Source organism: Manis javanica, chromosome 8 (genome assembly GCF_040802235.1).
Source record: "Manis javanica isolate MJ-LG chromosome 8, MJ_LKY, whole genome shotgun sequence".
NCBI classification, from domain to species: Eukaryota; Metazoa; Chordata; class Mammalia; order Pholidota; family Manidae; genus Manis; species Manis javanica.
The window spans coordinates 101695775-101721993 of record NC_133163.1 but is presented as its reverse complement, the minus strand read 5'-3'; the positions used below and the strand labels follow the sequence as shown (position 1 = coordinate 101721993).

At 42.2% G+C, this 26219-nt stretch overlaps 1 pseudogene; it reads left to right on the top strand.

Annotated features, from left to right (window-relative positions):
- The first annotated feature begins 799 nt into the window (after window positions 1–799).
- On the top strand, window positions 800–15800 carry LOC140850657 (RNA polymerase-associated protein LEO1-like; annotated as a pseudogene).
- The last annotated feature ends 10419 nt before the right edge of the window (window positions 15801–26219 follow it).

The following is a 26219-nucleotide window of genomic DNA, read 5'->3' as shown; positions in this document are numbered from 1 at the left end:
ATGAATCTGGGATGCCAAAGCTTTCCTGGCATTATGTGGAGGAAATCCAAAACCTTAAGGAGAAGGGAGTGTTGGAACACATACATCTTCTGTGAGCGGCATGCTACCCCACAGCTTTTCCGAGTCCATCCCCTGCGAGCGCCCGCTTGAAGCAACAAACATTCACTGTGTCTCAAGGGGTCTGAGGGTCGGGAATGGCTTAGGCAAGTGGTTCTGACTCGGTCTCCCATGAGGCTGCAGTCAAGTGGGTGGCTGAGCCATGAGCTGAAGGCTTGCCTGGGGCTGACAGAAGTGTTTCCAAGGTGGCTCACTCACTCAGCTCTTGGCAGGAGGCCTCAGTTTGTCACCACAGGAGCTGTTCCAAGCAGTTCTGTTTCTTCACATCATGGCCACTGGCTTCCTCCAGAGCAAGTGACCCAGGAGAGAAAGTGGAAGGCCGAAGAGCCCCAGTGTGCTGGCCGACCCTTGGAAGTGAGGTTCTTTTCTGCTGGTCACATAGAACAACCATGACACAATGTTGGAGGGGACTGTGCGAGGGCGAGGGCATCAGAGGCAGGAATCAGTGGAAGCTACTTGAAAGCTCCTATTACAGCAACGCTGCCTCCCACCCACCAACTCTGTCACTTACTCCTCCATCCACATTATGTCAGGCTCTGGAGGACTGGGCTCAAGGGGTCAGTTTGAGGTTGGTTAAATGGAGATGCGCTTTATGAATCTTGGCATTATGTTGAAGTGATTGGCTAAGGATTGTGTGAAGAACTTTAGTCAGGGATATTAATACTGTGCATTTTCTCTCAACATGGAAGATTTTATTGGGGCCATGGATCTGTTTGGAGACATAGATGACATTTCCTCAGAGAGTGACGGGGATGATCAACCACCTATTCCAGGGCAGCCTGTTGTAAGTATGATCACTGATCTCAACTGTTCCCAATGTTCAAAGCTGAGCAAGAAGTCCCAATGGCTGACGGATCTGAGTTTTATTTGGAGAAAGGATATGGGTAACTAAGTAAGGGGTCTGAAACGTGATACGTGGGTGACTTTCTTAGCTATGTTGGGAATTTCTGGTTACTAGAGGACATAGACGGAACTGCTCAGGATGACGCTGACGCCAAATTTTGGAGGCTGGACTGTGAGGACTCATCATTTGAAAACCTTTGATTTTAAAGTTTTTCTCATTCACACCTCTGCCCGGATGTGTGTGCTGTTTGCCGTTCTTCTCTGGTTGTAATAGTCAGTGCTGAAGGGCTGCGTGATTTCACTCTTGTGCTGCTGATTGTCTTATGCAAAGGAGGTATGTCAGCAACAAGTAGATATTTGTTCTGGTAATGCAGGCTAACGGATCTTGTTTCCCATGATGTCTTTTAATGGGAGAAAGGGTGAAATTTGAGGGAAGGGCCTGGCGTGGTAGCTGAATGCCTCATCCCCAACGTGGTGTTTAAATTTACTTCCTGTCAAACCTGATCTGCCTGGTGCGGGAGAAGAGCTAGAGCATTTTGAATGTCACTTCAAGGTCTCACATTCTGATTCCTCTTTTAGGCTGAAAGTGGAGAACCTCAGGACCAGCGTGGGGAAAAGCTGATTTCTGAAAGTAGAATAGAAATAGAAATTCCCAGTGTCAACTATGATTTAGGAAGTGAAATGTACTTGGTTAAACTACCCAGATTTCTCAGCGTAGAACCCAAGTAAGAGGACTGGTTAAAGACTTTTTTTCTTTCATGATGTTGAATAAAAAAATGTGGAATGTAAGTGTTCGTCTTATCATGAGTTGGTTAGTCACAAAGATAGGAGATATTTCATGTAACTTAAAAAAAAAGATTTAGAATTTGCTGTGGTAGGAAAATGATGAATTACTTCCCAGTGCAAGAGAGTTTTAAAGCTAATAATTGTAGCGTTTTGTCACTTTCTTATAAACAAATGCATCACAGTGGTGAAGGTATTGTTCACAAGTATTACGCTGAAAAACCATAAAAAGAACAAGAAAGTTTGCTAGAGAAATGACAAATGTTCAATGGAAATGCCATTGTGAATGTAGAAAAGATAATCATTTCACACAATAGAATATTGTGATGGCTGTTATTCACATAACGTGCAGGAGTGCAAGCTCTTGTGTGACTTAATGTGACACTTTTCTTAAAACGTTTGGAAATTTAGATGTGTCACCTGTGCGTCAGAAGGGAAATTTCATCAAATGAAGAAGACAGAATTATTAGTCCCACTTGGATTTGATTTCCGGTAATAGGTTTTCAAATCAAGTTTCCAGAAAGTATTAGTTTGCATACTTCCTTGAGGTTGTATTTGAAGTTATTTGTCTACTGTGATTTTTTTTAACATACTGGTTGTAAAGATGATTATTTTATGTAGTATTAATCATTTTCATTACTTATTTAAATATGGCTAATATGACATTAAAAAACAATTCGTAGGCCTTTTGAGCCTCAGTACTATGAAGATGAATTTGAAGATAAAGTTCTTGATGAGGAAGATAAAACCAGGTTAAAATTAAAGGTACCGTTTCATACTTCATTCTTTTTTTAAAGTTGTTTTATAAAATAAAACACTGGGATAACAACTTGAGACTTGAACTTATGAAATGATCTTCTGTGTTTACTGTTAACAAATAACTGTTTAGAGCAAGGAATTCAAAGTCTTTTCAGAAGTTTTTTCCTTCTTTTTTAATTTTGAAATCATTAATATACAATCACATGAGCAACATTGTGGCTACTAGATTTCCCCATTTTCAAGTCCCCACCACCGTACCCCATTACAGTCACTGTAAATGAGTGCTGTGATATGCTATAGTCACTACTTGTCTTCTCTGTGCTGTAATGCCTTCCCCGTGCCAACCCCCTAAGGTATGTGTGCTAATTGTAATGCCCTTATTCCCCTTATCCCTCCCTTGCCAGCCGTCTTCCCCAGTTCCTTTCCCTTTGGTAACTGTTAGTCCATTCTTGGGTTCTGTGTGTCTGCTGCTGTTTTGTTCCTTCAGTTTTTGCTTTGTTGTTATTCTCCACAGATGAGTGAAATCATTTGGTACTTGTCTTTGCCTGGCTTATTTCACTGGGCGTAATTCCCTCTAACTCCATCCATTTTTTTCAGAATATTTTTAGAGGAGAAGGTACATACCTTCTTTTTTTTCTTTCTTTAATATTATAATAGTTTTTTATTGGTTCCATTAATCTACAGTTATATGAGCAACATTATTGTTACTAAACTCCCCCCATCACCGAGTCCCCCCACATACCCCATTACAGTCACTGTCCATCAGCGTAGTAAGATGCTATACAATCACTTGTCTTCTCTGAGTTATATAGCCCTCCCCGTGCCCACCACCCTACATTATGCCTGCTAATCATATTGCCTCTTTTTCCCCATTATCCCTCCCTTCCTACCCAACCTCCACAGTCCCTTTCCCTTTAGTAACTGTTAGTCCATTCTTGGGTTCTGTAAGTCTCCTGCTGTTTTGTTCCTTCAGTTTTTTTCTTTGTTCTTGTATTGCACAGATGAGTGAAATCATTTGATATGTCTCTTTTTCTGCCTGGCTTATTTCACTGAGCATAATACCCTCTAGCTCCATCCATGTTGCTGCAAATGGTAGGATCTATTTTTTTCTTATAGCTGAGTAATATTTCATTGTGTATATGTACCACATCTTCTTTATCCATTCATCTACTGATGGACACTTAGGTTGCTTCCAGATCTTGGCTATTGTAAATAGGGCAGCGATAAACATAGGGGTGCATCTGTCTTTTTCAAACTGGGCTGCTGCATTCATAGGGTAAATTCCTAGAGGTGGAATTCCTGGGTCAAATGGTATTTTCTATTTTGAGCATTTTGAGGAACCTCCATACTGCTTTCCACAATGGTTGAACTAAGTCACATTCCCACCAGCAGTGTAGGAAGGTTCCCCTTTCTCCACAACCTCGCGAACTTTTGTTGTTGTTTGTCTTTTGGATGGTGGCCATCCTTACTGGTGTGAGATGATATCTCATTGTGGTTTTAATTTGCATTTCTCTGATGACAAGCAATGTGGAGCATCTTTTCATGTGTCTGTTGGCCATCTGAATTTCTTCTTTAGAGAACTGTCTATTCAGCTCTTCTGCCCATTTTTTAATTGGATTATTTGCATTTTGTTTGTTGAGGTGAGTGAGCTCTTTATATATTTTGGATGTCAACCCTGTATCGGATCTGTCATTTATGAATATATTCTCCCATCCTGTAGGATACCTTTTTGTTCTATTGATGGTGTCCTTTGCTGTACAGAAGCTTTTCAGCTTGATATAGTCCCACTTGTTCATTTTTGCTTTTGTTTTCCTTGCCCGGGAGATATGTTCAAGAAGAGGTCACTCATGTTTATGTCTAAGAGATTTTTGCGTATGTTTTTATCTAAGAGTTTTATGGTTTCATGACTTATGTTCAAGTCTTTGATCCATTTTGAATTTACTTTTGTGTATGGGGTTAGACAGTGATCCAGTTTCATTCTCTTACATGTAGCTGTCCAGTTTTGCCAGCACCATCTACTGAAGAGACTGTCATTTCCCCATTGTATGTCCATGGCCCCTTTATCGAATATTAGTTGACCATATATGTTTGGGTTAATGTTTGGAGTCTCTCTTCTGTTCCATTGGTCTGTGGCTCTGTTCTTGTGCCAGTACCAAATTGTCTTGATTACTGTGGCTTTGTAGTAGAGCTTGAAGTTGGGGAGCGAGATCCCCCCCACTTTATTCTTCCTTCTCAGGATTGCTTTTGCTATTCGGGGTCTTTGGTGTTTCCATATACATTTTTGAACTATTTGTTCTATTTCATTTAAGAATGCTGTTGGTAATTTGATAGGATGCATCAAATCTGTATATTGTTTTGGGCAGGTTGGCCATTTTGACAATATTAATTCTTCCTAGCCATGAGCATGGGATGAAATTCCATTTGTTAGTGACCTCTTTAATTTCTCTTAAGAGTGTCTTATAGTTTTCAGGGTATAGGTCTTTCACTTCCTTGGTTAGGTTTATTCCTAGGTATTTTATTCTTTTTGATGCTATTCTATACCCATTTTGTTGAGAGTTTTTATCATGAGTGGATGTTGGATTTTGTTGAATGCTTTTTCAGCATCTGTGGAGATGATTATGTGGTTTTTGTTCTTCTTTTTGTTGATGTGGTGGATGATGTTGATGGATCTTTGAATGTTGTACCATCCTTGCATCCCTGAGATCAATCCCACTTGATCATGGTGTATGATCCTCTTGATGTATTTTTGAATTTGTTTTGCTAATACTTTGTTGAGTATTTTTGCATCTATGTTCATCAGGGATATTGGTCTCCAATTTTCTTTTTTGTGTGTGGTGTCCTTGCCTGGTTTTTGTATTAGAGTGATGCTGGCTTCATAGAATGAGTTTGGCAGTATCCCTCCTCTTCTATTTTTTGAAAAACTTTAAGGATAATGGGTATTATGTCTCCTCTATATGTCTGATAAAATTCAGCGTTGAATCCATCTGGCCCAGGGGTTTTGTTTGGGGGTAGTTTTTTTCTTACAGATTCAATTTCATTGCTGGTAATTGGTCTGTTTAGATTTTCTGTTTCTTTCTTGGTCAGTCCTGGAAGGTCATGTTTTTCTAGGAAGTTGTCCATTTCTTCTAGGTTATCCTGCTTGTTAGCACAGAGATTTTCATAGTATTCTCTAATAATTCTTTGTATTTCTGTGTGTTCCGTCGTGATTTTTCCTTTCTCATTTCTGATTCTGTTGATGTGTGTTGATTCTCTTTTTCTGTTAGTAAGTCTGGCTCAGGGTTTATCTACTGTGTTCATTTTGTCAAAGAACCAGCTCTTGGTTTAGTTGATTTTTTCTATTGTTTTATTCTTCTCAATTTTATTCATTTATTATGTTCTTCCTTCTTCTGACTTTGGGCCTCGTTTGACCTTCTATTTCCAGTTTCAATAATTGTGACTTTACACTATTCATTTGGGATTGTTATTCCTTCTTTAAATAGGCCTGGATTGATGTATACTTTCCTCTTAGAACTGCCTTTGCTTCATCTCACAGAAGTTGGGGCTTTGTGCTGTTGTTGTCTTTTGTCTCCATGTATTGCTTGATTTCTATTTTAACTTGGTCATAGAGCCATTGGTTATTTAGGAGCATGTTGTTAAGCCTCCATGTGTTTGTGAGCCTTTTTGTTTTCTTGTACAATTTATTTCTAGTTTTATACCTTTGTGATCTGAGTAGTTAGTTGGTAGAATTTCAATCTTTTTGAATTTACTGAGGCTCTTTTTGTGGCCTACCTAGTATGTGGTCTATTCTGGAAAATGTTCCATGTGTACTTGAGAAGAATGTGTATCCTGCTGCTCTTGGGTGTAGAGTTCTGTGGATGTCTGTTAGGTCCGTGTGTTCTAGTATGTCTTCCAGTGCCTGTGTGTCCTTACTTATTTTCTGTCTGATTGATCTGTCCTTTGAAGTGAGTGGTGTGTTGAAGTCTCCCAAAATGAATGCATTGCATCCTATTTCCTCCTTTAGTTCCGTTAGTATTTGTTTCACATATGTTGGTGCTCCTGTGTTGGGTGCATAGATATTTATAATGGTGACATCCTCTTGTTGGACTGTCACCTTTATCATTATGTAATGTCCTTCTTTATCTCATGTTACTTTCTTTGTTTTGAATTCTATTTTCTCTGTTACAAGTACTGCAGTGCCTGCTTTTTTCTCCCTATTGTTTGCATGAAATATCTTTTTCCATTCCATCACTTTTGGGCTGTGTATGTCCGGGTTTAAAGTGAGTCTTTTGTAACCAGCATATAGATGGGTCTTGCTTTTTTATCCATTCTATTACTCTGTGTCTTTTGATTGGTGCATTCAGTGCATTTACGTTTAGGGTGATTATCGATAGATATTTACTTATTGCCATTGCAGGCTTTGTATTCGTGGTTACCAAGGTTCAAGGGTAGCTTCTTTACTATCTAACTGACTTAACTCTCTTATTAAGCTATTATAAACATAGTCTGATGATTCTTTCTTTCCCTTCTTATTATTCTTCCTTCATTATTTATATGTTAGGTGTTTTATTCTGTACTCTTTTGTGTTTCCTTTGACTGCTTTTGTGGATAGTTGATTTTATTTTTTGCCTTTACTTAGTATTTGGTTGGTCTGTTTTCTTTGCTGTGATTTTATTTTCTCTGGTGACATCTATTTAGCCTTAGGCATGCTTCCGTCTAGAGCAGTCCCTGTAAAATATCCTGCAGGGTTCGTTTGTGGGAGCCAAATTCCTTCAACTTTTGCTTGTCTGGCAATTGTTTAATCCCTCCTTCAAATCTAAATGATAATCATGCTGGATACAGTATTCTTCATTCAGGGCCCTTCTGTTTCATTGCATTAAATATATCATGCCATTCTCTTCTGGCCTGTAGGGTTTCTGTGGAGAAGTCTGATGATAGCCTGATGGGTTTTCCTTTGTAGGTAATCTTTTCACTCTCTCTGGCTGCCTTTAATACTCTGTCCTTGTCTTTGTTCTTTGCCATTTTAATTATGATATGTCTTGGTGTTGTCCTCCTTGAGTCCTTTGTGTTGGGAGATATGTGGGCTTCCATGGTCTGAGAGACTGTTTCCTTCCCCAGCTTGGGGAAGTTTTCAGCAGTTATTTCTTCAAAGACACGTTCTATCCCTTTTTTCTCTCTCTTCTTTTCTGGTACCTCTACAATGCAAATATTGTTTCATTTGGATTGGTCACACAGTTCTCTTATTCTTTCATTCCTAGAGATGCTTTTATCTCTCTCTGCCTCAGCTTCTCTGTATTCCTGTTCTCTGATTACTATTTCATTAACAGTATCTTGCATCTTGTCCAGTCTCCTTTAAGACCTTCTATTGATTGTTTCATTTCTGTTATCTCCCTCCAGACTTCATTCCTTAGCTCTTGCATATTTCTCTGCAGGTCCATCAGCATGGTTATGACTTTTATTTTAAATTCTTTTTCAGGAAGATTGGTTATATCTATCTCACCAGGCCCTCCCTCTGGGGTTGTCTGAGTGATTTTTGACTGGTCCAGATTCTTCTGCCCTTTCATGGCAATAGAAGTGGTTCTAGGCAGGTGGTGCATGTGTCAGCTGGGAGAACAAAGTCCCTTCCTGCTTGCTGGTCACCTTGCCCTTCTCCACTGACTGTGTTGATTGCCTGCACACAGAGAGCAGTCTCTGGGATAATCTCCTGAGCTGCCATGGACGGGGCGGCCCTTGGGATAGCCTAGGGCACTGCAGGTGATTGCACACAAGCCAGGTGTATTTTCCTGCCAGAGTTGTGCCTCTTTATGCCTTCCGGAACTTGCTCCAGCTTCCACTGCCTATGCCATTTTCCCACACACCGGGAGCAATGTCTGGGATAATCTCCTGAGCTGTCATGGTTGAGGCAGCCCTAGGGATAGCTGAGGGCTCTGTGGTTAGTCACAGACACACCGGGTGTGTTCTTCTGTGAGAATGGTGCCCCTCCGTACCTTCCGGACCTTGCTCTGGCTACCTCTGTATGTACTGTGTAGTTGTGCCTCGGCAGCAGTGTCTGGTTCTGTTCTGGTTATCTGTGCGCTGGGAGGAAACTCTGTGTTTGCTGTGGTTGGGGCTGTTCTCTGGCTGCTCTGTGGCAGGTCAGCCGGTTTGCTTGCAGCGCCGGCCGTGGGGAATGAATGTCAGGCTGCTTATTGCCATGAGAGGCTTTGGGGCTGTGTTACCCCCCAGAGGGTTAAGGCGCCTGAAGTTCCTTAAGATTCCCAGCCTGCTGTGCTGAGTGTTCCAGGATGATTTTGTCCAGCTGTTAAGCCCTTGTGCCTTTAAGACTTTTAAAAAGCACCCACTTTTCTTTTGTCACAGGGGAGGTGGCTGTGGGGATCTGCTCGCAGTCTCCATCTTGGGGTTTACTTTTCTGTTTCTCTAATATGCAGTACACCATGCAATGTCTGTCTGTCCTCTTGGTGCAGATTACTAGATTATCCCGGTGTAGAGTTAGTAGTACTGTGCTTCCACTCCTTCCCCCCCCGATTCTTTTCTTCCCGCCGGTGAGCTGGGATTGGGGGGGTGTGCTTGGGTCCTGCTGGGTCATGGCTTTGTATCTTACCCTTTACCTTGAGATGCTGAGTTCTCGCAGATGTAGATGTAACCCAGATATTGTACTGTATCTTCTGGTCTCTCTTTTAGGAATAGTTGTATTTGTAGCATTTTCAAAAATATATATGGTTTTTGGAGAATATTTCTGCCACCCTACTCACACTGCCATCTTGAGCCCCTTCCCGGTACATACCTTCTTTTAAACACCGAAGAATTGTTACTTACTTTTTTTTTTTGGCATTTTTAATTTTTCAACAGAATTAAAGATAAAAATTCTTGAAAATTGTTAGCTATTTCTTTCAGGACAAATAATAATAGAGCTAGATATTTGGAATTGCCTCCACATTTTTTTTAAGTATGCTTTTTCAGCATCTGTGGAGATGATGATGTGGTTTTTGTCTTTCTTTTTGTTGATGTGGTGGATGATGTTGATGGATTTTCGAATGTTGTACCATCCTTGCATCCCTGGGATGAATCCCACTTGGTCATGGTGTATGATCCTTTTGATATACTGTTGAATTCTGTTTGCTAATATTTTATTGAGTATTTTTGCATCTACATTTATCAGGGATATTGGTCCCTAGTTTTCTTTTTTGGTGGGGTCTTTGCCTGGTTTTGGTATTGGGGTGATGTTGGCTTCATAGAATGAGTTTGGGAGTATTCCCTCCTCTTCTATTTTTTGGAAAACTATAAGGAGAATGGGTATTGTGTCTTCTCTGTGTGTCAGATAAAATTCTGAGGTAAATCCGTCCAGCCCCGGGGTTTTGTTCTTGGGTAGTTTTTTGATTACCGTTTCAATTTCTTTGCTCGCAATTGGTTTGTTTAACTTTTGTGTTTCTTCCTTGGTCAGTCTTGGGAGGTTGTATTTTTCTAGGAAGTTGTCCACTTCTTCTCAGTTTTCCAGCTTGTTGGCATATAGGTTTTCATAGTAGTCTTTAATAATTCTTTGTATTTCTGTGGAGTCTGTCGTGATTTTTCCGTTCTCATTCCTGATTCTGTTGATTTGTGTTGATTCTCTTTTTCTCTTAATAAATTTGGCTAGAGGCTTATCTATTTTGTTTATTTTCTCAAAGAACCAGCTCTTGGTTTCATTGATTTTTGCTATTGTTTTATTCTTCTCAATTTTGTTTATTTCTTCTCTGATCTTTATTATGTCCCTCCTTCTGCTGACTTTAGGCCTCATTTGTTCTTCTTTTTCCAGTTTCAATAGTTGTGATGTTCGACTATTCATTTGGGATTGTTCTTCCTTCTTGGTGTGCCTGGATCGCTATATACTTTCCTTTTAAGACTGCTTTCGCTGCATCCCACAGAAGTTGGGGCTTTGTGTTGTTGTTGTCATTTGTTTCTATATATTCCTTGATCTCTATTTTGATTTGTTCATTGATCCATTGATTATTTAGAAGCATGTTGTTAAGCCTCCATGTGTTTGTGAGCCTTTTTGTTTTCTTTGTAGAATTTATTTCTACTTTTATACCTTTGTGGTCTGAAAAATTGGTTGGTAGAATTTCAATATTTTGGAATTTACTGAGGCTCTTTTTGTGAGCTAGTATGTGGTCTATTCTGGAGAATGTTCCATGTGCACTTGAGAAGAATGTATATCCTGTTGCTTTTGGATGTGGAATTCTGTAGATGTCTGTTAGGTCCATCTGCTCTAGTGTGTTGTTCAATGCCTGTGTGTCCTTACTTATTTTCTGCCCGGTGGATCTATCCTTTGGGGTGAGTGGTGTGTTGAAGTCTCCTAAGATGAATGCATTGCAGTCTATTTCCCTCTTTAGTTCTGTTAGTATTTGTTTCACAAATGCTGTTGCTCCTGTGTTGGGTGCATATATATTTAGAATGGTTATATCCTCTTGTTGGACTGAGCCCTTTATCATTATGTAGTATCCTTCTTTATCTCTTGTAACTTTCTTTGTTTTGAAGTCTATTTTGTCTGATATTAGTACTGCAACCCCTGCTTTCTTCTCACTGTTGTTAGCCTGAAATATGTTTTTCCATCCTTTGACTTTTAGTCTGTGCTTGTCTTTGGGTTTGAGGTGAGTTTCTTGTAAGCAGCATGTAGATGGGTCTTGCTTTTTTATCCATTCTATTACTCTGTGTCTTTTGATTGGTGCATTAAGTCCATTTACATTTAGGGTGACTATTGAGAGATATGTACTTATTGCCATTGCAGGCTTTAGATTCGTGGTTACCAAAGGTTCAAGGTTAGCTTCTTTAGTATCTTACTGCCTAACTTAGCTCGCTTATTGAGCTGTTATATACACTGTCTGGAGATTCTTTTCTTCTCTACCTTCTTATTCCTCCTCCTCCATTCTTCATATGTTGTGTGTTTTGTTCTGTGCTCTTTTAGGAGTGCTCCCATCTAGAGCAGTCCCTGTAAGAGGTGGTTTGTGGGAAGCAAATTCCCTCAGCTTTTGCTTGTCTGGGAATTGTTTAATCCTGCCATCATATTTAAATGATAATCGTGCTGGATACAGTATCCTTGGTTCAAGGCCCTTCTGTTTCATTTCATTAAATATATCATGCCATTCTCTTCTGGCCTGTAGGGTTTCTGTCGAGAAGTCTGATGTTAGCCTGATGGGTTTTCCTTTATAGGTGACCTTTTTCTCTCTAGATGCCTTTGAAACTCTTTCCTTGTCCTTGATCCTTGCCATTTTAATTATTATGTGTCTTGGTGTTGTCCTCCTTGGATCCTTTCTTTTGGGGGTTCTGTGTATTTCTGTGGTCTGTTTGATTATTTCCTCCCCCAGTTTGGGGAAGTTTTCAGCAATTATTTCTTCAAAGAGACTTTCTATCCCTTTTCCTCTTTCTTCTTCTTCTGGTACCCCTATAATACGAATATTATTCCTTTTGGCTTGGTCACATAGTTCTCTTAGTGTTGTTTCATTCCTGGAGATCCTTTTATCTCTATGTCAGCTTCTATACGTTCCTGTTCTCTGGCTTCTATTCCTTCAATGGCCTCTTGCATCTTATCCATTCTGCTTATAAATCCTTCCAGGGATTGTTTCACTTCTGTGATCTCCTTCCTGACATCTGTGATCTCCCTCCGGACTTCATCCCATTGCTCTTGCATTTTTCTCTGCATCTCATCCCATTGCTCTTGCATTTTTCTCTGCATCTCTGTCAGCATGTTCATGATTTTTATTTTGAATTCTTTTTGAGGAGGACTGGTTAGGTCTGTCTCCTTCTCAGGTGTTGTCTCTGTGATCTTTGTCTGCCTGTAGTTTCGCCTTTTCATGGTAATAGAGATAGTTTGCAGAGCTGGTACAAGTGAAAGCTGGAAGAGCTTCCCTTCTTGTTGGTTTGTGGCCTTCCTCTCCTGGGAGAATAGCGACCTCTAGTGGCTTATGCTTGGCAGCTGTGCACAGACAGGGCTTCTGCTACCTGCCCGGTTGCTATGGAGTTTATCTCTGCTGTTGCTGTGGGCGTGGCCTGGCTGGGGCTGCTCCTCCAAAATGGTGGAGCCCCGTTGGAGGGGCAGTGGCCGGGAGGCCATTTATCTCCATAATGGGCCTCTGTGCTCCCTGTTGCCCAGGGGGTTAGAGTGCCCAGAGATCCCCAGATTTCCTGCCTCTGGGCTAAGTGTCCTGTCCTGCCCCTTTAAGACTTCCAAAAAGCACTCTCCAAACCAAAACAACAACAGCAACAACGAAAGAGGAAAAAAAAAAAAAAGGAAAAAACGCACGATTTTCTTTGTCCTCAGGTGCTGGTCTCAGGCACCCGCTCACCGGTCTTGCTGCCCTGTTTCCCTAGTATTGGGGTCCCTGTCCCTTTAAGGCTTCCAAAAAGCAGTCACAAAAAAAAAAGGGAAAAATGCGCAATTTTCTTTGTCCTCAGGTGCTGGTCTCAGGCACCCGCTCACCGGTCTTCCTGCCCTGTTTCCCTAGTATTGGGGTCCCTGTCCCTTTTAGGCTTCCAAAAAGCACTCGCCAAAAAAAGTAAAGGGAGAAACGCGCGATTATCTTTGTCCTCAGGCACTGGTCAGGCACCCACTCACCAGTCTTGCTGCCCTGTTTCCCTAGTATTGGGGTCCCTGTCCCTTTAAGGCTTCCAAAAAGCACTCGCCAAAAAAAAAAGGGAAAAATGCTCAATTTTCTTTGTCCTCAGGCGCCGGTCTCAGGCGCCTGCTCACCAAAAAAAAAAAAAAAAAAAAAACCACTCCAGTTTCGTTCCACCCTCCAGGAGCCGGGGGGAGGGGTGCTCAGGTCCCGCCGGGCTGGGGCTTGTATCTTACCCCCTTCGCGATGCGCTGGGTTCTCCCAGGTGTGGATGTGGTCTGGATGTTGTCCTGTGTCCTCTGGTCTCTATTTTAGGAAGACTTGTCTTTGTTATATTTTCATAATTCTATGTGGTTTTGGGAGGCGAGTTCCACTGCTCTACTCTCGCCGCCATCCTGGCTCCGCCTCTGCCTCCACATTTTATAGTGGATAGATCCTAGCAATTTTCCACAAGAGAAATCTCTCAGACTCCATGTGGAAATTCATAATATGCACAAAGAGGAATCTTGTCATTAGGCTGTGCCTTTTAAGAAGGCCTGGGATGGCAAAACGCTACCACAGCTTCCACAGGGGTGTCCTTTTCTTTAGTTGGATTTTGCACGAGCTTCTGCCACGGATCCCGATTGTGGCAGTGGACAGGATCAGTTTTTGTGCTACTTGTGTGGTTTCGAGTTCTCTGCCATATGGGAAGGTACAGTGAATCTGAACAGAAAAACAGGGCAAAGCACAAATCTCAGGTTTGAGTTTGTTGTTAATCAACAGTATATTCTTAAAAAAAATTTTTTTAAACACTTTATCTGGAACTTCCCTGTAGACTAATGGGCACTTCCTTCACTGGGCTCATAGCCCTTCCAGTGGACCTGCAATAGGCAGATGGCTCAGTTTTAACTGCCTACCTCATGTGGGCCCAAAGTCCCTCCCCTCCCCTCTGGAGCTCTTAAGGTGTCTGATACCACCTCCACCCTGCATTGTATTTAGCTTCCTCCACTGCTGTGACTTGGAGCTCAGAAAGATTTAAACAAAGGGTCTGGTTAGTTTAACCAGTATCTCTAGGATGGCTCAGTGTTGCCTAGTCAGCTGTTCTTCTGTCACCTTATTCCGTCACTACCTATGAATCCTTGGCTCGTGACTTAAGTCACTTGAGCACACAAAAAACCCATGCCCCCAGTCGCGCTGGTTCTCTAAAGCTTTTGTGTTTTGAGCCAGGTAGAAAATACTATACGGTGGAGGATACACCGTGATGAGGAAGGAAATAAAATTAAAGCAACGCTCGGATTGTGAAGTGGTCAGATGACAGGTGAGCACATAATATCTTAGGATGCCTGGGATGAGTCAGCGGCTTTGCCTGGGAAACCTGAGAGAAATAAAGAGGGTTAAAATCATACTGCTGCACTGGTGGGAGGCTTTAGAAGGGACCCAGTTTGTGTCCTCATTCATATCTCCCTTACTGAGGTGAAAGCCCAACGTTAGCTGCCAGATCATTATAAATTTATATTCTTGAAATATTGTTTCTGTTTCACCAATGAAGTGATAGAGATGGGGAAAATGATGATTATATTTCAAGTTGAAAGAAGGATGGATTTGACTACCTTTTACTTTAAAAGGAGATAGGTTAGTTATTAAATGTATCTTTTCTTCATTTTTCTTATGAATTCAGTATGAGGACAGGGTCTTGCAGTTCCCAGCATTTTAAGTAAAGCTGACAAGGCAGAATGGAAGCCATAGGATTCATGAAATATCCACTGTAATAACCTGAAGTATTTCTCATTTCCAGCCTGTCCTTGCATTTAGGCAATGAAGTGTTCGATGTCTACAAAACCCCACTGCAAGGCAATCTCAACCACCTGTTTGTTAGGGAAGCCACTGGTCTCCAAGGACAAGCCATCTTTAAATCCAAGCTCACCTTTCGGTAACTACTCGTATTGCTGTATTGTTACTCGCAGCTAAAGAGCAGCAAGGCGGAGAGGTTGTGTGGAAAGCCCAGCTCAACCCTGATTGACATGCTTTTGAAATGCAGCTCCCCAAGGACCACAGGCTGCTTCTGTTTCAGCTGTTACTGTCCCCCTGGGCTGTCTTGAAGGCCCTGCTATTGTGACTTGCCTCCTTGCTTTGACCTTCCTTCCAGTTTTCTTCAAGCAGAGGGGCTCATCTTTAGTTATAAATTTGTGCCTCCTGGCCTCTGCCACCCTCATGGAACTGAGACTTCATATCCTTTCTCCTCTGACTGTAGTTGGGGGTTTTCTCTGTAAAAGCCCTGGACCCTGCCACCTGGTCTCCTGTCCCCCACCCTCTTCATCCCATCAGCTCTCCCGGCAGGTGTGGCAGAGGAGGGATCTGCTGCGAGAGTCAGAGAAGGAGGAAGGTCCCGAGCGCCAGGACCTGTGGCCCTGCCTCCCTGCTCTGCTGAGGGCAGTGGTCATTTCCCACAGCTGCTTTTGCTTGTTGGTAGGATGGCCTCCAAATGTTCTTAGCAAACCCATTTTTGTCCATGTCCTCGCAGACCTCATTCTGCAGACAGTGCCACCCACAGGAAGGTGACGCTGCCGCCTGCTGATAGGTGCTCAAGGACACACAAGATGAGGATCTTACCAATGCTCTGCCGTGATCCTGAACGTGAACTCACAGGAATGATTAAGTATGTTGGCTGAGCTTTATCCTGGGATTTTTGGGGCATTAAGAACTGTGCTTTCCACAGAGAGGACAAGTAGTGACTCTCCAGACTATGAATTCTCGATTTCTTATTGCCACGGCCATTTTACCTGTTACAGCTCTCAGGGATCCTGCAGCCCCTGTGAGTGTCATTAACCAAGGAATGTCAGTGAGGCATCCAGGTGGTGAGGCGCTCAGGTGCTCTCTCTTCAATCTGTGAGATTTCAAATGGAAATTGTTAATTTAAAAAACGAAACCCTTGGCAGCTATCATCAGAAGTGATATAGGAAGGTCAGAAGGACGTTCCTGAGTCTTGTGACACTGGTCTTGCCCTGTGAACCCCCATGTGCGGAATGCTGGACAGACGGAAACACGTGGCGCCTCCCTGGGGGCTCGGACTGCCCAACGTGCACATCCCCGTCCTGTGGTCAGGGACCATGGGGGGTTCCCTGGGGGGAGGGGCCCGGTGGGGGCCCCACGGCAGTTTGGTGGAGCCTGAGCACGTCGGGCACAGTGAACAGGAACAGCTTCCGCTAGGCGTGTGCCAGGCAGGGAGGAGGCGCCTCGGGCCAGCTGCGCGACACTCGTCCCCCACCACCAGGCCTGTGCCCGTTCTGGTCGGGGGGGTGGTGGGAGGGCTCTCCCGGCCTCAGCCCTGGCCCAGTGCCCTCATGCCTCGGGTCCAAACTAGGTGATCCCTGCGGACGGCGATGGCGCGTGAAATTGGGAGAATTGGGCCCTGAGGACCCCGCACACACAGTAAGAGCAGGTTTAAGTGGGGACTCTAAACAGCTTGCTTCTTTACAGGAGGAGGAAGAATGTTCGGGGTGTTCTGCCCCCTGGGAGACAGCCTGTCTGTGGGAGAAGCGGAGCCGGCAGGGGCTGCGTGCCACCTACCAGGACACATGGAGCAAGGAGGCAGCAGACGCCCAGACAGCTGGTAACCCTTCCCCGGGGGCCTCAGGGTGGGTCAGGTGCGGAGAACCCATCTCATCATCTCAGGGCCGCAGGGCCGCTGCTACTCTGGCCTCATACTCACTGTCCTGCTGTTATTACCTAGGACAGCAGTACAAAGGGCTCTCTCTTATTTTTATTTTGTTTTTATTAGGTCCACCTTCCCACATGAAAGTTTAGCTAGGAAAATAAGAACCCCCCCAAAATTAAATTATTAATATCCTTATGGAGAGCAATGTGTAATAGGCACTTTGCCTGCTTATATAATGAAGGACCCAATATTTAAACTTTGTAGTTTCTTAAAATGTGTGTATAAAGCCTCTTAGGTATTTAAAAGTTATCAGACAATCTCTCTGAGAACAAAACCTCTCAAATCTAAGTCATTTCAGCATGTCTGGAAGTTATAGATACCTTCTCTTCAAAACTTTAAAAAAATTGTTGGCTCCACAAGGGAAAAATGTACAGTGGGAAGTAATATTCAGCCGAAGAAAAATTCAGGAATAAATGGGACTTAGCCTTTGCAGGTCCCTCCCGTGACCTGTGCTTTTCAGAGGAACAAGCCAGAATCTGTTCTCCAGGCAGTGACAAGGGACCAAGGAGCGGAGGCTCCAAGACAAGAGCACCGACAGCAAAGAAACCCACCAGCAGTGAGCTAGGACCAAAAGTATTCCACTTTTAGGGGTTCGCCCTGTTCCCAGCGGCCAACTCCCGGACTAAAGAGGAGCTCACAGCCCGGGCGCACAGACAGATGTCTACTCACATCCCTGAAGTCAGTGAGATAAATGCAGTAATAGGACCAGAGTAGCCCAGGGAGAATCTGACACCTGTTTTGGTTGGTGTTGGAAGGCCGCTCAGAGCAGGAGACCTCTCACTGGGTGCTGGAGTGTGTCATCTTGCAGGGCACGGCAGCCAGAGTGGCACACCAGGCAGGGGGAAAGGCCTGTGAGAAAAGGTGCTGGGCCCTGAGACACCAAGTCTCGACTGGGAGCCATGGGTAGTTCAGTGTGGCAGGCCGGGGGCCTGTCATGTTCACTGTGTAACTGGGGGGGTCTTTCTTGTTTGCATATCATAGTAGTTGAGATTTATTTCATTTCTGTTATTAAAATATTTTTCCTTTAAATATTTCCTTTTCCATATATATAAGATCAAAAGTGCAAAGAAACTTTAAGTCTTCTTGTACAAGTGAATCATTATGTTATTGCCCATATGCCATATTAATTCACTCAATGTTTTCTTAGCACCTGACATGCCTCACTGTAGGCTTTGGGGTTACACGCTGGGGTCACCAAAATGCTCACCTCTGTGAATGAACATCGCTCACTTGTGTAAGGGAGGCATTCATTTCTCATATAAAAATATATACATTTACAACTTTAAAGGCATGCTGGAAAAGTACATAAAAGACAAGCAGTCTCCCCAGGGTGCAGCCAAGATGGCGACGTGAGTAGGACAGTGGGAATCTCCTCCCAAAAACATATATATTTTTGAAAATACAACAAATACAACTAATCCTAAAAGAGGGACCAGAAGACACAGGACAACAGCCGGACTACATCCACACCTGCGAGAACCCAGTGCCGGGTGAAAGGGGTAAGATACAAGTCCCGGACCGGCGGGACTCAAGCGCCCCTTCACCCCAGCTCCCGGCGGGAGGAGAGGAGTCGGAGTGGGGAGGGAGAGGGAGCCCAGGGCTGCTGAACACCCAGCCCCAGCCATCCGCACCAGAGCACAGACACAGTGCATGCGTGGAGGGCTGGAAACTAGGGAAACAGGGAAGCAAGACCTCTGAGCAGGTCCCGAGCTGGCGCCCCTGTGACAAAGAAAAGCAAGTGTTTTTTGAAAGTCTTAAAGGGACAGGGACGCCACAGCTGGATGGAAGCTTCCCGGGTCAAAGTCCAGCAGCTGGAAATTCCAGGGAACCCCGGGCGCACTAACCACCTGGGCAACAGCTCTGAGACCCCTCATGGAGGTAAACAGGCAAACAGCCAAACAGCCCCCCTGTCCATTACACCTCCGGGGCCCCGCCAGAGCAGAGCAGCAGCCTGATGCCACGCTCACAGCAAGGGAGCTTCCTCCATACCAGCCAGGCAAGATACAGAGACCCAGTCTACGTGCAATTGCCCAACACAAGCCACTAGGGGTCGCAGTTGTCCCAGTAAAAAAAGGCCAGGAGCTAGCGGAAAGCCTTGGCCCTCCCAGCTGACAGAAAGTAAATAGCTTACCATTGCACCTATCAACATGAAAAGGCAAAAAAATTTGATACAGACAAGGCTAACCCACACAGCTTCGACATCTGCTACATCTTCCCCTGAGAAGGAACCTGGGGAGATAGATTTAACCAGTCTTCCCAAAAAAGAATTCAAAACAAAAGTCATAACCATCTTGATGGACTTGCAGAGAAATATGCAAGAACTAAGGAAGAAGAATACAGAAATAAAACAACCTCTGGAAGGACTTCAAAACAGAATGGACGAGATGTAAGAGACCATTAATGGACTAGAAAACAGAGAACAGGAATACAGAGAAGCTGATGCAGAGAGAGATAAAAGGATCTCCAGGAATGAAAGAATTTTAAGAGAACTGAGTGACCAATCGAAATGGAACAATATCTGCATTATAGGGGTACCAGAAGAAGGAGAGAGAAAAAGGGATAGAAAGAGTATTTGAAGAAATAATTGCTGAAAATTTCCCCAAACTGGGGGAGGAAATAATTGACCAGACCATGGAAGTGTACAGAACTCCCAACAGAAAGGATCCAAGGAGGACAACACCAAGACACATAATAAATAATGGCAAAGTTCAAGGACAAGGACAGAGTTTTAAAGGCAGCTAGAAAGAGGAAAAAGGTCACCTACAAAGGAAAACCCATCAGGCTATCATCAGACTTCTCAACAGAAACCCTACAGGCCAGAAGAGAATGGCATGATATACTTAATGCAATGAAACAGAAGGGCCTCGAACCAAGATTACTGTATCCAGCACGATTATCATTTAAATATGAAGGAGGGATTAAACAATTCCCAGACAAGCAAAAGTTGAGGGAATTTGCCTCCCACAAACCACCTCTACAGGGCATCTTACAAGGACTGCTCTAGAAGGGAGCACTCCTAAAAAGAGCACAGAACAAAACACCCAACATATGAAGAAGGGAGGAGGAGGAATAAGAAGGGAGAGAAATAAAGAATCATCAGACAGCGTTTATAATAGCTCAATAAGCGAGTTAAGTTAGACAGTAAGATAGTAAAGAAGCTAACCCTGAACCTTTGGTAACCACAAACTTAAAGCCTGCAATGGCAATAAGTACATACCTTTCAATAATCACCCTAAATGTAAATGGACTGAAAGACACAGAGTAATAGACACAGAGTAATAGAATGGATAAAAAAGCAAGACCCATCCATATGCTGCTTACAAGAGACTCACCTCAAACCCAAAGACATGCACAGACTTAAAGTCAAGGGATGGAAAAAGATATTGCATGCAAACAACAGAGAGAAAAAAGCAGGTGTTACAATACTAGTATCAGACAAAATAGACTTCAAAATAAAGAAAGTAACAGAAGATAAAGAAGGACATTACATAATGACAAAGGGCCCAGTCCAACAAGAGGATATAACCCTTATAAACATACATGCACCCAATACAGGAGCACCAACATATGTGAAACAAATACTAACAGAATTAAAGGAGAAAATAGAATGCAATGCATTCATTCTGGGAGATTTCAACACACCACTCACTCCAAAGGACAGGTCCACCAGACAGAAAATAAGTAAGGACACAGAGTCACTGAACAACACACTAGAACAGGCTCACAAACACATGGAGGCTTAACAACACACTCCTAAATAATCAATGGATCAATGACCAAATCAAAATGGAGATCCAGCAATATATGGAAACAAACGACGACAACAACACAAAGCCCCAACTACTGTGGGACGCAGCAAAAGCAGTCTTAAGAGGAAAGTATATAGCAATCCAGGCATATTTAAAGAAGGAAGAACAATCCCAAATGAATGGTCTAATGTCACAATTATCGAAATTGGAAAAAGAAGAACAAGTGAGGCCTAAGGTCAGCAGAAGGAGGGACATAATAAAGATCAGAGAAGAAATAAATAAAATTGAGAAGAATAAAACAATAGCAAAAATCAATGAAACCAAGAGCTGGTTCTTCGAGAAAATAACCAAAATAGGTGAGCCTCTAGCCAGACTTATTAAGAGGAAAAGAGAGTCAACACAAATCAACAGAATCAGAAACAAGAAAGGAAAAATCACGATGGACCACACAGAAATACAAAGAATTATTAGAGAGTACTATGAAAACATATGTGCTAACAAGCTGGGAAAACTAGGAGAAATGGACAACTTCCTAGAAAAATACAACCTTCCAAGGCTTACCCAGAAAGAAACAGAAAATCTGAACAGACCAATTACCCGCAACGAAGTCGAAGCGGTAATCAAAAAACTACCAAAGAACAAAACCCCCGGGCCAGATGGATTCACCTCAGAATTTTATCACACATACAGAGAAGACATAATACCCATTCTCCTTAAAGTTTTCCAAAAAATAGAAAGGAGGGGATACTCCCAAACTCATTCTATGAAGCCAACATCACCCTAATACCAAAACCAGGCAAAGACCCCACCAAAAAAGAAAACTACGGACCAATATCCCTGATGAACGTAGATGCAAAAATACTCAAGAAAATATTAGCAAACCGAATTCAAAAATACATCAAAAGGATCGTACACCATGACCAAGTGGGATTCACCCCAGGGATGCAAGGATGGTACAACATTTGAAAATCCATCAACATCATCCACCACATAAACAAAAAGAAAGACAAAAACCACATGATCATCTCCATAGATGCTGAAAAAGCATTCGATAAAATGCAACATCCATTCATGATAAAAACTCTCAACAAAATGGGTATAGAGGGCAAGTACCTCAACATAATAAAGGCCATATATGATAAACCCCACAGCCAACATCATACTGAACAGCGAGAACCTGAAAGCTTTTCCTCTGCGATCGGGAACAAGACAGGGATGCCCACTCTCCCCACTGTTATTTAACATAGTACTGGAGTCCTAGCCATGGCAATCAGACAAAACAAAGAAATACAAGGAATCCAGATTGGTAAAGAAGAAGTTAAACTGTCACTATATGCAGATGACATGATATTGTACATAAAAAACCCTAAAGACTCCACCCCAAAACTACTAGAGCTGATATCGGAATACAGCAAAGTTGCAGGATACAAAATTAACACACGGAAATCTGTGGCTTTCCTATACACTAACAATGAACCAATAGAAAGAGAAATCAGTAAAACAGCTTCATTCACAATTGCATCAAGAAGAATAAAATACCTAGGAATAAACCTAACCAAAGTGAAAGAGTTATACTCTGAAAACTACAAGTCACTCCTAAGAGAAATTAAAGGGGACACTAACAAATGGAAACTCATCCCATGCTCATGGCTAGGAAGAATTAATATCATCAAAATGGCCATCCTGCCCAAAGCAATATACAGATTCGATGCAGTCCCTATCAAATTACCAACAGCTTTCTTCAATGAACTGGAACAAATAGTTCAAAAATTCATATGGAAACACCAAAGACCCTGAATAGCTAAAGCAATCCTGAGAAGGAAGAATAAAGGTGGGGGTATCTCGCTCCCCAACTTCAAGCTCTACTACAAAGCCACAGTATTCAAGACAATTTGGTACTGGCACAAGAACGGAGCCACAGACCAATGGAACAGAAGAGAGACTCCAAACATTAACCCAAACATATATGGGCAACTAATATTTGATAAAGGGGCCATGGACATACAATGGGGAAATGACAGTCTCTTCAGTAGATGGTGCTGGCAAAACTGGACAGCTACATGTAGAAGAATGAAACTGGATCACTGTCTAACCCCATAAACAAAAGTAAATTCAAAATGGATCAAAGACTTGAATGTAAGTCATGAAACCATAAAACTCTTAGAAAAAAACTTAGAAAATCTCTTAGACATAAACATGAGTGACCTTTTCTTGAACATATCTCCCGGGCAAGGGAAACAAATGCAAAAATGAACAAATGGGACCATATCAAGCTGAAAAGCTTCTGTACAGCAAAGGACACCATCAATAGAACAAAAAGGTATCCTACAGTATGGGAGAATATATTCGAAAATGACAGATCCAATAAAGGGTTGACATACAAAATATATAAAGAGCTCACATACCTCAACAAACAAAAAGCAAATAATCCAATTAAAAAATGGGCAGAGGAGCTGAATAGACAGTTCTCTAAAGAAGAAATTCAGATGGCCAACAGACACATGAAAAGATGCTCCACATCGCTTGTCATCAGAGAAATGCAAATTAAAACCACAATGAGATATCATCTCACACCAGTAAGGATGGCTACCATCCAAAAGACAAACAACAACAAAAGTTGGCGAGGTTGTGGGGAAAGGGGAACCGTCCTACACTGCTGGTGGGAATGTAAATTAGTTCAACCATTGTGGAAAGCAGTATGGAGGTTCCTCAAAATGCTCAAAATAGAAATAACATTTGACCCAGGAATTCCACCTCTAGGAATTTTCCCTAAGAATGCAGCACTCCAGTTTGAAAAAGACAGATGCACCCCTATGTTTATCGCTGCACTATTTACAATAGCCAAGATATTGAAGCAACCTAAATGTCCATCAGTAGATGAATGGATAAAGAAGATGTGGTATATATACACAATGAAATATTACTCAGCCATAATAAGAAAACAAATCCTACCATTTGCAACAACATGGATGGAGCTAGAGGGTGTTATGCTCAGTGAAATAAGCCAGGCGGAGAAAGACAAGTACCAAATCATTTCACTCATATGTGGAGTATAAGAACAAAAGAAAACTGAAGGAACAAAACAGCAGCAGAAGCACAGAACCCAAGAATGGACTATAGTTACCAAAGGGAAAGGGACTGGGGAGGATGGGAGGGGAGGGAGGGATAAGGGCAGGAAGAAAAGAAAAAGGGGGCATTACGATTAACATGTATAGTGTTGGTGGGGGGCATGGGAGGGCTGTGCAACACAGAGAAGACAAGTAGTGATTTTACAGCATCTTACTATTTTGATGGACAGTGACTGTGAATGGGGATGTCGGGGGGACCTGGTGAAGGGGGGAGCCTAGTAAACATAATGTCCTTCATGTAATTGTAGATTAATGATACCAAAATTTAAAAAAATAAAAATAAATAAATAATAAATAAATAAAAGAAGATACACGATATCCTTATCAAAAACAAAAAAAAGACAAGCAGTCTTCCTTAAAAATCAACAAGTTTTAAAATGCTAAGTTTTAGATAAAGTGAAGTGCTGAGGAAACAGAGGAATGTATTTCAAGTAACATGGCAGGAATCCCTGCCAGCATGGGGTGAGAGGGAAACGTGCCTCTGTCCCCCCCACCCCCGCCCCACTGCCCAGGGGAAGGAAGCCTGGGCTCCGGCTGCCCAGCCTGTTAGCGACGGTCTGTGCGGACACAGGTCACCCCTGCCGGGCTCAGGTTCTGATGGGCAGCGCCGGCTTCCCCATCAGCTCACAACTACCATAGACAAAATTTCAAGAAATGTTCCATACTGAATGTTACATCTTGTCTCTTGTATCTGTTTAGGAGGTGAACCCTCCAGAAAGAGAAAAGCAGGGGGTGAAGAGGCAGAGGAAGACTGAAGCATACAGTGTGGACTTGTTACATACAGTTTCAACAGTTTGTTTTAAAACGATGAAGGAATTACTTCTTTTGGTTGAAATGATGAATTAAGTTCCTTTCATATAATCCTAGTTGTGAATAAAAAATGTGAAGCAAGTCTGTGACTTTAGAAAATTAGGTTTTCCCCCCAAAGACATGTTTATTTTGGTAGCTGCTCTGGTCTCAGGTTTCTGTGATTCCTGCTGCTCTGCTCCACTCCATGCCCCTGGCCTGGCCCCGAGGTGGGCTTAGGTTCAGCTCAGGTATTTCCTCCTCCAGGACGTCCTCCCTATCCTGCCTCGGTGGGTTCTAGGCAGGACATGTCTGCTGGCACGGTGCTAACTTTCCATCGACCACATCGCCCTGTGACCTTGTCAGAGCCAGTTAGCCCAGGAGGGCTCTGCTAAATGCTGTACAGGACCTACAAATTCTTTTTTTTGTAATTGCAGTAGTTGACACTGTATAGTGATTTGACACACACATTATGAAATGCTCACCATGATAAATCTGGTTAGCATTAGTCACTGTACAAGGTTATTATAAAGCTATTGACCATTGTTCCTATGCTGTACTTTTCATCCCAATGACTTATTTATAACTGGAAATTTGTACCTCCCAATCCCCTTTACCTGTTTTGCCCAACCCTGCCTCTCTGGCAACCATCAGTTCTCTGTATGTATGAGTCTATTTCTGGTTATTTTTGTTTGTTGGGTTTGTTTTTTAGATTCTACACAGAAGGGAAATCACATGGTATTTGTCTTTTTCTGACTTATTTCACTTAGCATAATACCCTCTAGGTCCATCCATATTGTTGCAAATGGCAAGATTTCATTTTTTTATGGCTTATATTATATTGGTATATGTACCATATCTTCTTTATCTGTTCATCTATTGATGGACACTGAGGTTGCTTCCAAATCTTGGCTATTATAAATAATGCTATAGTAACATTGGGATACATAATCTGAATTCACATTTTTGTTTTACCCAGAAGTGGAATGAATTAATGGGTCAAATGGCAGTTCTGTCTTTAATTTTTTGAGGAAACTCCACATTATTTTTCAGATGAACATTCTCATCAACAGTGTAGGAGGGTTCCTTTTTCTTCACATCCTCACCAACGTTTGCTATTCTTGCCTTTTTGATACTAGCCATTCTGACTGGTTTGAGGCAATACCTCATTGTGATTTTGATTTGCATTTCCCTTAATAGTAATGTGGAGCATCTTGTCACGTATTGGCCATCTGTAAGTCTTCTTTGGAAAAATATCTATTCATTCCCCTACCCACTTTTTAATTGGATTATTTGTGGGCTTTTTGGTGTTAAGTTGTATGAGTTCTTTATATACTTTGGATATTAATCCCTTGCTGGATATATTATTTGCAGTATATTCTCCCATTCGGTAGGTTGTCTTTTTGTTTTGTTGATGGTTTCCTTTGCTGTGCAGAAGCTTTGTAGTTTGATGTAGTACCACTTGTTTATTTTTGGTTTTGTTCCCCTTGCCTGTGGAGACATATCCAGAAAAAAGTTGCTAAGGTTAATGTCCAAGAGTTACTGCCTATGTTTTCTTTAGGAGTTTTATGTTTTCATGTCTTATAGGTTTTTAATCTATTTCATTTTTATTTTGTATATGGAATAAAAGTGGTCCACTTTCATTCTTTGTGTAGTGTCCAGTTTCCCCAATAGCATTTATTGAAGAGACTCTCTTTTTCCCCACTGTATATTCTTCTCTGCTTTTGTTGTATATTGAATTAAAGCATGGTTTTATTTCTGGGTTCTCTATTCTGTTCCACTGACCTATGAGTCTACT